Genomic DNA, 13,044 nt, shown 5'->3' on the forward strand with positions numbered 1-13,044 from the left:
GAGAGAGAGAGTTTATGTGTACCACATGTGTGCAGTTGCCCTTTGAGGCCAGAAGGTCTCTGATCCCCTCATACTGGAGTTCCAGGCAGTTGTGAGCCACCTGATGTGGGTGGTGGGCATCAAACCTAGGCCATCTAGGTCATCTGCAAGAGCATTAAGTGCTCTTAACTGCAGAGCCTTCTCTGTTCTTGGAGGCAGACCTTACAAGTATGCCCTCCTATACAGGTATAGGGAGCCCCATCTGAAGGAGAAAAACTGCAAGCATGTGAGGCATTGAGTATTCTAATCCACGAACAATATTAGACACTTCCAGGACAAACGTGTCATTATTATTTTGCGGCAGTGGTTTCTCAAGCACTTGCTCCATGATAGCTCCTCCACTGACAATCTGTACAACATGGAGCCCAGCATGGACTTTGTCCTTAGAAAAGGCTGAGTGTGCCGGGAAAGGGGAGACATGGGCCCGGCACCAAATGAGGGTCAGAAGCCCTGTGAAGTGTTGAGAAATGGAGAGGGCGTTCTATCTCGAGCTTTCCCATTGAAGGCCTGGAGCTTATAAATCACTTGTTCGTTGGCAAAGAAGGTTTGCCTTGGAAACGGAAGAGACTCGGACTCAGACCTGGTGATGAAGTGTCTCTAAACTGGGTCAGGGACAAAGGCGAAGGACAGGCAACACCATAAATAATGAACTCACAGGACAGACAGTGTCAACCCAAGCATTTAGAGGCTCTCTTCCAGGGACATGGAACCCAGAATATAATGAGTTGCTGGGAGGCTTTGGGAGACGTCAGCATCAGTCCATTGACCAGTTATTTAGCTCAGCACTTACCTAGCCGTTAGAACTACCTCTAACCGATTCTTCAGACTTCCGTCTGTCTTATCTGTCCTCTGCAGATTTCCAAGGTGGATCTTTCAGATGGGCATTCGAGGTCATCTAACTTATGTTCTGCTTCAACAGGCTCTCCAGGACAATCGCCCTGCACTGAGGTTGGAGAGTTTTTCCTACAGGGATTAGCTTGTCTATAAGGAACTCATGTTCTCCCAGCATGGGGGTGTTTCCAAATGCATCTGTGAAGCCCCTTGGCCCCAACATTAGTAGCATCCATGTGCTTAAGAAAATATGGAAAAGCAGATGGTGCCTTCTTCTGTGCAGAGGCTACAATCCGGTGGGTGCCAGGTTCTGAGGGAAGAGCAGTTAGGAGCATTAATATGTGCATTTGTTTAGTGAGTGTTGGGAGATGGGAGAATCAAGACACAGAGCACGGAAGAATGGATACAGTGACTTACAACAGCATGAACAGGGGAGAGGTGCCAGATACTTTACTTACATGTCTTTATGTGACTTCCCAGGAACTGGCTTTTCTCCTTATCTGTAGTGATAAACAGCAAACTAGAGGATGAGGCCAGGACAGCAATGATTGTGGTGCTTGGAGGATGGTAGTGATGGTGACAGTAGTTGTGATAACGGTGGTGGTGATGACAGTGACACAGTGTTGTGATTGTGACAGAGATAAACACACTGATGATGATGGCGATGAGTGTGGTGGTGATGATGGTGGTAACAGCAGTGATGAGGATGTGACAGTGATGGTAGTGATGACAGTGGTGGTGGTGACGGCGAGGAGGACGGTGATGGTGGCAGCAAGGATGATAGTGATGATGGAGATGGTAGTGTTGATGGTGATGGCGGTGATTATGATGATGATGATGATGATGATGATGATGGTGTGGTTGAGAAGGGAGAGATAAGGTCCCAGCACTCTGATACAATCTGCAAAGGGCAGCATGGGGGTTTAGGTCAGACGAGAACACTCTTGGTACAATAACAGTATGGGTTCTTCTGAATTGCCTTCCCTGGACATTTTGGGTCTGTGGTTAGCCTGCTTGCTCTCTCGCACAACTAGACTCTCTCTACTACTGTATCCAGTTTTGATTTTGTTCCCATTCCTCCTTGCTACATATACACCTCTTGGGGTGATGTGAAGCTCCCTTGTCCCTAACTTGGACAGACTTTTCTGTTACAGGTCTTTGAACCTGCCCTTCACCCTAGAACATTCTTTTCATGTCCATCCCACAAGCTCAGAGGTGTCGTGATACAACACACACACACACACACACACACACACACACACACACACACACACACACACAGAAAGTTACAGTGCAACGTGACCCCATAGGACCAGTGCCCAGGGGCCTCACAATGACCAAGTAGTGTGTCGTCTATGACTTACTGTGTGACCTTGGGGCCCGCCACTTGCCCTCTCTGTGTCTCAAGTCTCCCGTGGTGGGATCATAATATCTACCGCCCAGCAGAGTCGGGAGCATTGAATGAATGATTATCTCGAACGCCCTCTGAGCTTCTGGGACAAAGGTGCTATGTAAATGCTCAGCACCCTTCTTCGTCTTCTTCTCATTAGTATTATTCAAACCCAGATGGCATTATTATTGTTGTTGATTGACAGCCCTGCATAGCCCCATTCACGGGTGTCAGAGAGCCAGGCGGTAGTTAACACAAGCAAAAACCATGTTTAAAACAAAGCCCAAGGAACACTCCAATAGCCTGTGCCTTGGGTTGCTATTAAAGCCACAGCAGCTGCGGTGGCAACACGGAGGGACAGGGCAAAGGAAACGCATCCCGGAGCACAAAGAGGGGAAAGTGGGTCTTGACACTGATCATATAATCGTGCTGGGCTTTTGTAGACGCTGGGAGGCCTCAAACAGAATAACTGCTTGAACTTGAGCCACGGTTTACAGGCAGCGGCTGGGAAGGTCTTTGTTGCTGTCCCTGCCATGTTAATGACCCAGCTTGGGGCTCAGCCGCCACCGCCGCCGGCCGCTTCTTCCAAAGAAAACAGATCAAAATGAGGAACTCCATGTCCAGCAATGAGTTTTCCATTATATAAGAATAAATATAACTCTGTTGTGGTGGGGTAGCCACCCACCATCGTGGAGGCCGGTGAAGGCATCAAGGTGGCTGGGACACTCTGAGCCCCACTAGCCAGATCATCCAAAGAGGGGCCTTGTCTTTTGTGATTACAAATAAACAGAGAGAAACCCATGGTGGTGCTCTCCAGCTCGGAGGATGGTGTCTGCTCTGAGAGAGCCTCGAGGCAGCAGCTGCAGAGTGAGGATTGGGAGCATTGACCGGCTTCTTTGCCCCATGCCCTGTCTACATGGGTAAGACTCTCCCAAGGGCACGTGCTGACCACACAGAAGCACCAGTATGTGCCACTGGAGGACTCGAGTCCTATGGGTACTCAGAGGACATACAATCCACAGCCTGCAGTTTTGTTTGTTTGTTTATTAGTTGTTGGCACAGGGTTTTATGTAGCCCAGGCTGACCTCACTTGCTCTGTAGCCAAAGATGACCTCGAACTGCTGGCCCTTCTGTTTCCTTCTTCCAAATGCTGGGATTACAGCTAGAGCCAGGGTTAGAAACCAGGGCTTCATGCAAAGCAAGCACTCTCCCACTTAATCTCCTGGTTAACAGCACTGATGGCCCATAAGTATCTGGGCCACCCTCAAAGTATCTGAGAGGCCTTGGTAGATGCAGTGCACTTTGACTGGGGCATATGGACAAGTGGGTATAGAACATATATCTCTGTTATTTATCCCCTGGGACAAATGTACGTGGGAAGGTAAGTGACTCTATAAAATGTGGTGAGGCAGAAGTAAGGACAGTGGGGCAGGAGAGAGATCCTGGGAATAGGACCCTGTTGCGGAAGGCTTGGGGATGCAGTAGAGGGAGTGAAAGAAAGGGAGACATCTGGGGTCCATGTAGCTTGGCAAATGGAGTCCAGGGAGGCAAATGGGTCCTTAGAGATGCTGGCTGTAGTGTCTATGCCATTCCCTAACTGCTTCCCATTTCCCTTAAATACAGCATCAGGAGCCGTGAAGCAGACGGCACTGACCCTAGCCAAAGTGAACATTTCTTTGATTTAAATACTTTGCAACTTTGCTTTCTTCTCATCTATCTATTTATCATGCTTTTCATTTGTATCCAACTCTTCTCCCTCACTGGACCTTTCCGATGGCCTTTTGATTGATACCAGGAGGGCACCCTCCCACCCATCCATCAGTCCATCCATCTACCCATCCATCCATCCATCCACCCACCCACCAGTCCATCTATCCATTCATTCACTCATCCAACCATCCACTCACCCACCTACCCATCTACTCACTCATCCATCCATCCATCCACCCACCCACCCACCCACCCACCCATCCATCCATCCTTCCATCCTTCCAATGAACACTAATTAGCAGGGTCTCTCTTCCAGAGCTGATTCCTTTCTTGGGTTGGGAATGACACCATGGTGCTCACAGAGTTAATACAGAAGCAAGCCCAAGTCATTCTGGGCAGCTTCAATGGGAGAGAGGTGAGGTAAAAGTTGTAGGCTGGGACAAAAAGCAGCCTTGATAGTCAGTCACTGGGGATGCAAACGGAGAGGGTAGTCTAAAGTAAGAGGTGCAGGAAGTGAAAAGCAAGTGGGGTGCTGGTATACGCTGGAAGGACGTTGAAGGGAATTTTAATGAAAATACATAATGTATTAATATTGTCTTGTCATGTTGACAAAATATTCAACCGGGGCAACTGAAGGGAGGAAGGCTTGATTTGGCTCACAGTTACAGACGACAATGTTCATCACGTCAGGCAGGAGTGGAGGCAGGATCAGCTCCACCTGCAGCAGTGGGAGTTGAAGCATAGCAAGCTCACTTCCTGGGGGAAGATGGGAGACCATGAGGCCAGAAGCTAGACAACGTGATCACCCTCAAAGACCCACTTCCCATGGCCGACCTCCACCAGCCTGGCCTCACGACATCCCCCAACACAACACCACCAGCTGGGAACCAGGTTTTCAGCACACAAGCCTGTGGGGGTCCATTTCACACCCAACTGGAACAGACTCACAGTGACTGTTGGCAGATAGTCTGTACCTTAAGAAGATTGTCTATCCGGCACTGAAGAAACATGTGAAAAGATGTTTCTGGAAGTTGGAAAGAAGAAAATCTGTTACGAAGCAGCAGAAAGTTTGGCAACACACTTTCCTACAGTCACATGGGAAGTAGAAGCTGCACCTAACAGGCAGGGTAGTATATAAGGAGATCTCCAGAAAGGACTACAGGGGGTTCTGACTGCTTCTTGCCAGTAGAACTTGAGACAGGGAGATAGCTCAAACTAGAGACTGTAAATACAAAGGAAGCAGGTTTTCAGAGTTTGAAAACCTCCAGTTTTTCCAGATAGAAGCAATGTGGATGAACAAAGCTCTGGACAAGACTGAACTTGGAGAATGATGAAGAGAACCTGTTCCAAAGACGAAATGAAGGCTATGACTGTAGCATCCCCCGTTAAGATGTTGGAAGGAGCTGAGGGAAAGCCCTGGAAAATGGTTCATTCAAAATAAAAGGGAGAACAAGAGGACAGGATTTTTTTGTTTGGTTGTTGGTTTGTTCTTTTGTTGTTTCAAGACAGGGTTTCTCTGTGTAGCCCTGACTGTCTTGGAACTTACTCTGTAGATCAGGCTGGACTCAGAGATCTGCCTGCTTCTGCCTCCCAAGTGCTAGGATTAAGGCATGTACCACCACCACCTAGCAACGACAGGACTTTTAAGAATCCTGAGCAGCAGCTGGGGCCAGAGAGATGGCTCAGTGATTAAGATACTAGCTGCTCCTGTGGAGGACCTGGGTTCAATACTTAGCACCCATGTGGAGGCTTACAACTGTCTGTAACTCTAGTTCCAATGGATTTAGCACTCTCTTCTGGCCTCCAAGGGTACCAGGCACATATGTGGCACAGACATACAAGCGGAAAAACACTCATACACATTTTATATATATATGTATGTATATATATATATATATATATTATGTGTGTGTATGTGTGTATAATATATATTATATATTAATCATAAGCAGATTCAACAGGCACCCAAAGTCCAGAGTGGTTTACCAGGGAGAGAGGCATTGGTGTGACTTTTTTCTTATGGTATGAACCAAGAATGTGCAAGTTTTTGTTTTTGTTTATTTATTGTCTTTTCTGTCACATAGTATGTACTAAAAACATCTCCTAAGTTGTAACTGGCATATGGGAAGAAGAAGAAATGAGAAAGAGTGGGAATATTCCAGATGCTTTCTGTCGATAATTAAATGAGTAGGATTGTTTTAGTGAGTGGTTTGTTTACAGAGCAGTGTCACCGGGAGGGTGGTTTAGTAGTACCAGGATAAGACCACTTACGACTATGTCATGGACTCCTGTCTCCAGGAGGCCTCCTGCATCTAGAGTGACTGCTTTCTCCCAGGTCTTAGGATCACCCCTGAGAGAGCACAAGGCTAGGACCTGCTGCTTCCCACTATCAGGAAAATGCCACCTGAATGCCAGTGAGCAGGTCATGAAAGAGATGGCTCATGATGGACTGAAAACAAGATGTTATCAAAATATTTGCTCATCTGTTCTTTTCCTAGTCTCCCCAAGAAAGCCTCAGAATCCAGACATAAGAATTATTATAGATGTGCCCATCCCAAACTACACATGATATATGCAAAGGCGGTCCTGCCTGCAAGGTGTGTTTTAAGAGGGAGAGAAAGCATTCTTTTTTTCTAGGAGGACACAGCCCTGTGATGGAGCGTGGTGGAGCAGTGTGACAGTGGCCTTACAGTCTCATGCACCACCTTGGCTTCAGGCATCATCTCCAAGGTCAGTCCCAGGCCATCGTTCCATCAGTTGGTCCTGGTGTTTTAGAGGGGACAGAAGTGCTGTCACCCACTGCTCTGTGAAGTCAGGGATGTGAGGATAGACTCAGCTCCTTTAAGTGAACAACACACTATTTACTACCAAATGACAGCGACCAGAGACCCAGCCAAGGAGGAGATACAGAGTGTTGCAGTTTGAATCTGAAATGATCCCTTCACATTTTGAACATTTGTTTCACTGGCTGATGGGGGTGTTTCGGAAGTCTGTGGAACCATTAGGAGGTGAGAGCTAGCTGCTGGAACTAAGGCACTGGGAGCTTGTCTTTGGGGGTCTGCTATCTCAGCCAATTTCCTGGGACCCAGCCTCTGCCACACCTTCCTGTCCCCGTGAACTGAGCTGTCCCACCACAATGGACCAAAAGCCTCCAACACTGCAAGCCAAAATAAATTTTTTCCTTTTTAAGTTGTTCCTGCTAGGTGTTGGTGACACCAAAGTAAACAACAGAGCAAGAAGCATGCCCAGGGTAGTGGCATCACCCACTGAGAGGGCAGGCTGGGAGGGTTAGCTGGAAGGCCACAGGCCATCACAGAAAACAATGGTCACAGTAGAGGAGATGGATAAATTCACTACTTGACAATTCTCAGATCCACCTTAGACCTGGGAAGGGAGATACGGGTATACAGCTCCAGAGATTTCTTTCCTGGTACTCAAGACTTCCTGGCTATCTCTCTGTCTGGCCATTTTGTTCTTGAGCCTCAAAGCCCCATCATGAACTTTCTCCAAACTCAAGCCCATAAGAAGGTTGGCAGAGGGGGTATGGGATGGAGAAGAAATGGAGGAACAACAGCTGATGAACAGGTAATCTAAGGTGTATGGAAAGGCTTCTGAGCTGGGTGCCTCTCTTCAATGTCATTTCACAAATTCATAAACCCCAGAAAACCCTGTGATATGTAAACCCTGTGATTTACTGTGTGTGTCTGTGATCCCTGTGAATGTAAACTCACAGTTCTTCTTGGGCACAGCATGGCTGTGTGATGCGGGATCGGGGAGCCATGTCCTGTGATGGTTCTGTATGCTTTGGTATTTATGGAAGTCTAGGCTGCCCTTTCCCTAGGCTGGCTCCCATCTAGCAGGTAGAAACCTGTGGGTGAGGTGGGAGTGAGACATTTATTAGTTACTTTATTATTTAAAAGGTGGAAATTCAGTAGCTGAGGATGATAGTACATATTTATAATCCTAACACTTGGGAAACTTAGGCAGGAGAATTGTAAGTTCAAGGCTAGCCTGGGATACAAAAGAAGTTTGAAGCCAATCTGGATAAGAAAATATGACTCTCTCCAAAAAGTGAAACAGTTTTAAAAAGGAACATTCAGTTTGTTCATAAAGCATCTTCCGTTGCTGTCAAAAAGGTTCCCAACAAGATGGACATTTGAGCACCATGGATCCCTCTTCATTGCACCAGTACTGGGGTGTAGTACCTGAGCTGAGGTAGCAACTTTAAAAGCCGGGGACTCCCACAGACCTCAGGCACGATGGCTGCCTTTCTGCAGGTGATGGCCATTCCCTTGTGTGTGCATCCTGTAACATGGACATCTTCAACTTTCACACCACGTCGTCATCCTATAGTGTTCTCACTTTTTTTTTTTTGAGACAGAGTTTATCTGTGTAGTTTTGTGCCTTTCCTGGAACTCACTCTGTAGCCCAGGCTGGCCTGGAACTCACAGAGATCCACCTGCCTCTGCCTCCCGAGTGCTTGGATCAAAGGCGTGCACCACCACCACCTGGCTTAGTGTTCTCACGCTTTCTTTAAGGCTCTGGTTCTTAGATGTGAGCCTATAAGAGTTATAATCAGCAGTGCTGGTTCTATTGGTATCTGGTGTCCAGCATGGTAGCCAGAGATGCACCTGGCTCCTGAACCCCTGATTCTGGGTTAGAACAACTGTGCTCTGTGTGGTATTCAGTAAACTGGATGTGGTGATACATGCCTTAATTCTCGCTTTCAGGGGTGGGAGGGACTCAGGCAGTAGGGCAGCCAAGAGTTTGAGACTAGTCTAGGCTACATAGTGAGCTCTAGGTCACCTATCCCAGGCTACAGATTGAGATATTGTTTCAAACAAGCAAACGAACAAACATACATACACACATCTTGAAGATACTTTCAGGATAAAATAAATAAGCTGAATATCACAGTATACATAACATGTTGAAATGATAATGTGTTAGTGTTTTGGTTGTAATGGGCCAAATACAGACATGTATATTAATTTCATGTTTCCTTATAAAAATGATTATTAAGTTGTACTCGGGTGAATCCCTGGTCCTCCTCCATAGGTTCTACTGCTGAGCTGCATTCTGGCCTATTTCTTTTAAATGCATTAGAAAATAGAACTTTTTAGTGCAGCCAATAGAAACTCTAAACTTACAAGGCTGTTTTGCATGTATCTGTGGTGAACATGGCTGTTCTAGAACTTAATGTCATTCCTAGTCATAGTGGAGCCACTAAGTAGGACATGATGTGAAGCTAAATGTAGACAGTTTGTGCATGGAGCTGTGTTGGTGCCTTTCCTGTAAGCAGTAGTCTTTCCTTAGAGGTTTTGGTAGTTTGAATATAATTGATCCCCATAAGCTCATAGGGAGTGACACTATTAGGAGGTGTGGCTTTGTTGGAGTAGGTGTGGACTTGTTGGAGGAAATGTGTCACCGTGGAGGTGGGCTTTGAGGGCTCATATGTTCAAGCCACACAAAGTGTCTCAGACCACTTCCTGTTGTCTCAAGGATCAAGATGTAGCTCATCCTCCACTCTCAGCTCCTTCTCCAGCACCATGTCTGCCTGCATGCTCCTGTGTCCTGCCATGATGACAATGGACTACACCTCTGAAATTGTAAGCCACTCAATTAAATGTTTTCCTTTACAAGAGTTGGCATGGTCATGGTGTCTCTTCACAGCAATAGAAACCCTAACTAAAACAGTGGTTATTATTTTGTTCTCTCTATTTTTTTCAAGACAAGGTTGCTCTGTGTAGTTTTGTTCTCTTTTTCAAACACGTATGGTTGCTTAGCATTAAAGATAAAATGCTAAGCCCCAAAGCCCCAAATATTTTTTCCTAAGAGCCCAAGCTTTCTTTTCTCTTCCTCCCACTCCTTTTCTCTGGTGTGCCCACTCTCTCCACCTCAGTGGGGCAGATGGACAGCCTTGGAGGAAAGGCAACTTGCGGACTTTGGTGTTATATAGTGTATGTATTATGTAGAATGTAGAGGTTGGAATTCTAGGTGATCTTAAGTTAAATTCTAAATCATCCCCAGGAACTTACCATGGATTCAAAGTTTGTCTCTTGGAAGTAGAACATTAATTGGGGTAAGTTATTAATAATTATCTCTTAAATGTGGTGATATAAAATAAAGCTTTCATTAGGCATGTGCAGAAATAGCAATTTGGAGAATTTTAAGTCTGGATTTGTTAAATCATCAGAAATGGAGAAAGAATTTCATGTGAGTTAAGTCCAGCTTTTCAGAGAAATGAGCTCCTGGAAACAAGGAGTAAAGTTCAAGCCGAAGGGCGAGGATGGCACATTCGCCGTCTCTTTTGCCCACCCTTCCAGCATGGATGCTTTGCCTGGTGCATCCCAGCAAGACCACTGGGCCAAGTGGATGCCATAGGGGGATTGCTGACCAGAGCATTCTGGGAAAGGACCATGTGGAAGGGGTGCAGACAGGCACCAGAGGGAGGCTATAGTTTGGGGGGTATTTGAGTCTTTGTTTAATTGCTTGTTTGAGTGCATTAGTTTCTCCTCTCCCTAGAAGATACACAGATTTGAGAAGGAATTAAGATGATTCTAGAGCAAAAATCCTACTCAGTTGACTTTGGTCTTCACCATGACTGTGCCACGGAACTGGAGGGAAAGAAGGCTAGGGTCACTCTCCAAGGATGGAAATTCTTTTGTTTGTCCCAGGCTACTGGGCCATCTTTTGCTTCTTTTGCTATGGAAGAAAAAGTAGCCTGAAGGATTCCTGGAAAGTTAAACAATTGGGCGAACATTGCTGTTTACACACCATACCACTGGGTACCATTTTCCTTGACAACTGACTTTCTCTTTGCCAAAAATGGACTAAAAAGTAGTCTCCCTATTGAGATCCAAATCTAATCTATGGATAGTAGACACATCTGGGATTTTATAAATATCCAGGCTGTTAAACACACTGGAGCTTGAAGTAAATGAGTCTTTCCCACCATATTTGTAGCTTTTCTGAAAATGGGAGAACTGGTGCTGACACCCTGCCTGTTCTTCTATAGAGCATGAAGCACCGTGAGACCGGGGAAGGAAGCGCAACTGGTTTTGCTCTTGTGCCTTAACAGCTGCAAACACGGCACTTCTCCAAAGGGTGTCTTGGGGTAGATAGCTCATCTGGCTTGTGATGGTAGTTTACTGTCCAGATGGTAAGGGAAGCTTCACTGGGAAAAAACATGCCCACTGCGGTATCCTCATTTCTAAGTGCAATGGGTAAGTATAACATGTTATAGAAACATAAATAGTGATTGTTACTGTGGAGACAACAACATGGTAATAAAGCACATGTTTCCTCTATTTTCCATGTATTCTCATTCATTCATTCATTCATTCATTCATTCATTCATTCACTCAATGCATGTACACTGAGTGCCTCGCTTGTGCCAGGCCTTTACTGACCTCCAGCCATGTGGCTACGACTTGAATGGCATTTGACTTCAGGAATCACTCAACCCAGCTGGGGAGATATCAAGAACTAAAACTTAAAGCTTGGTGAAATAAGCAATAGAAAAAAATTAACAATAGCAGACTAGGAAAGTGCTCTATGGTAGTAATTAATAGTGCTCTCTTGCCCTCAGAAAAGGTAAACAAGTTTATATGTAGGTTCTGGAGCCAGTTTCCTGGCTAAAATGACGTTTGATGAAGAACTTAAAATAAAATGTACAGTAGGAGGGCTGTCTGGTGGAGGAAACAGCACATGCAAATGGAGTCATCCCTCAGTGTTCATCCATTGGGGGTGGGTGCTAGGAGTGTCTGCAGACACCAAGACCTGTGGATGCTCGGGTTCCTCTGTAAACAGTGCAGTGTTTTCACACACACACACACACACACACACACACACACACACACACACACACACACACACACACACACGCCAATACTTTAAATCATCGCTAGACTGTACATGGTACAATGTGAGTGCCGTTAGAAATAATTGTCATTTGCTTTGCTCAGGGAATCAAGACAGGAAAACTATGTGGGGGCTGGTGCTATGGCTCAGAGATTAAGAGCACTTGTTGCTCTTACAGAGGATCTGGGTTCAATTCCCAGCACCCACTTGGCAGTTCACAACTATCTCTAACTCCAGTTCCAGGGGCTCCAATGCCCTTTTCTGATCCCTGTGGGCAATAACACACATGTGGTGCACATACGTACATGCAGGCAAAACACCCATACACATAAAATAAAAGAAAAAATTAAAAATAAAAAGTACACGTATGTGTTCAGCACAAGCACAATTCAGAAATATATTCTCAGGCTGCTGGTAGAAGGAGACACAAGAGGGAGGGAGGGAGAGAGGGAGGGAGGGAGGGAGGGAGGGAGGGAGGGAGGGAGGGAGAGAGAGAGAGAGAGAGAGAGAGAGAGAGAGAGAGAGAGAGAGAGAGAGAGAGAATACTCAAGTGCCAAGCACTGATCAGGCCTCTCTTGGAATCATATCTACCTATGTCCACTGGCCCAAGGAAGTCTCACAGACAAGAGCAGATAAAAGGAGGGAGAAACAGACACCACTTCTTTGATAGGAAGCATATGACAGTCACATTGCAAAGGACATTGGAAAGGATGCACATGTAGGGATTGGATGCGTGTGTGTGGCAAACCACACGAGGGTCAGGAAGAGTGCCTGCTAACTATCGAGACCAGGATCATCTAACCCAGTGAGCAAGATCCAACCATACATCTGACCAGAACTACCCAATGGGGAAGCATGAAGCCAAAGGTTTAAGATCAAGGATGAGAAAAAATTCCAGTGTTGAGCAGAAACATTAATATTTGACAAAATGTAATTCCGCTAAAAGAACAGAGAAGAAGAGAAACACCAGGTAATTAAAAAATGGATCCTTCAAGTTCTTGAAGCAATCACAATATTGCATGTGCCTAACAACATGCTTTTAACGATATAAAAATTTTGATAAATTTATACAAAATATATCCTTGTCAGAGAGTTTTAAAAACAAGTTAGATAAAATATGAAATAAACTATGTCTTCAAAAATTGAAACAAATTCACAGTTAACATTGGATACAAGTAGAAACCATAATAGGAAGTCTAAAATAATCTAAA

This window comes from Peromyscus maniculatus, chromosome 3 (assembly GCF_049852395.1).
Source record: "Peromyscus maniculatus bairdii isolate BWxNUB_F1_BW_parent chromosome 3, HU_Pman_BW_mat_3.1, whole genome shotgun sequence".
Classification (NCBI taxonomy): domain Eukaryota; kingdom Metazoa; phylum Chordata; class Mammalia; order Rodentia; family Cricetidae; genus Peromyscus; species Peromyscus maniculatus.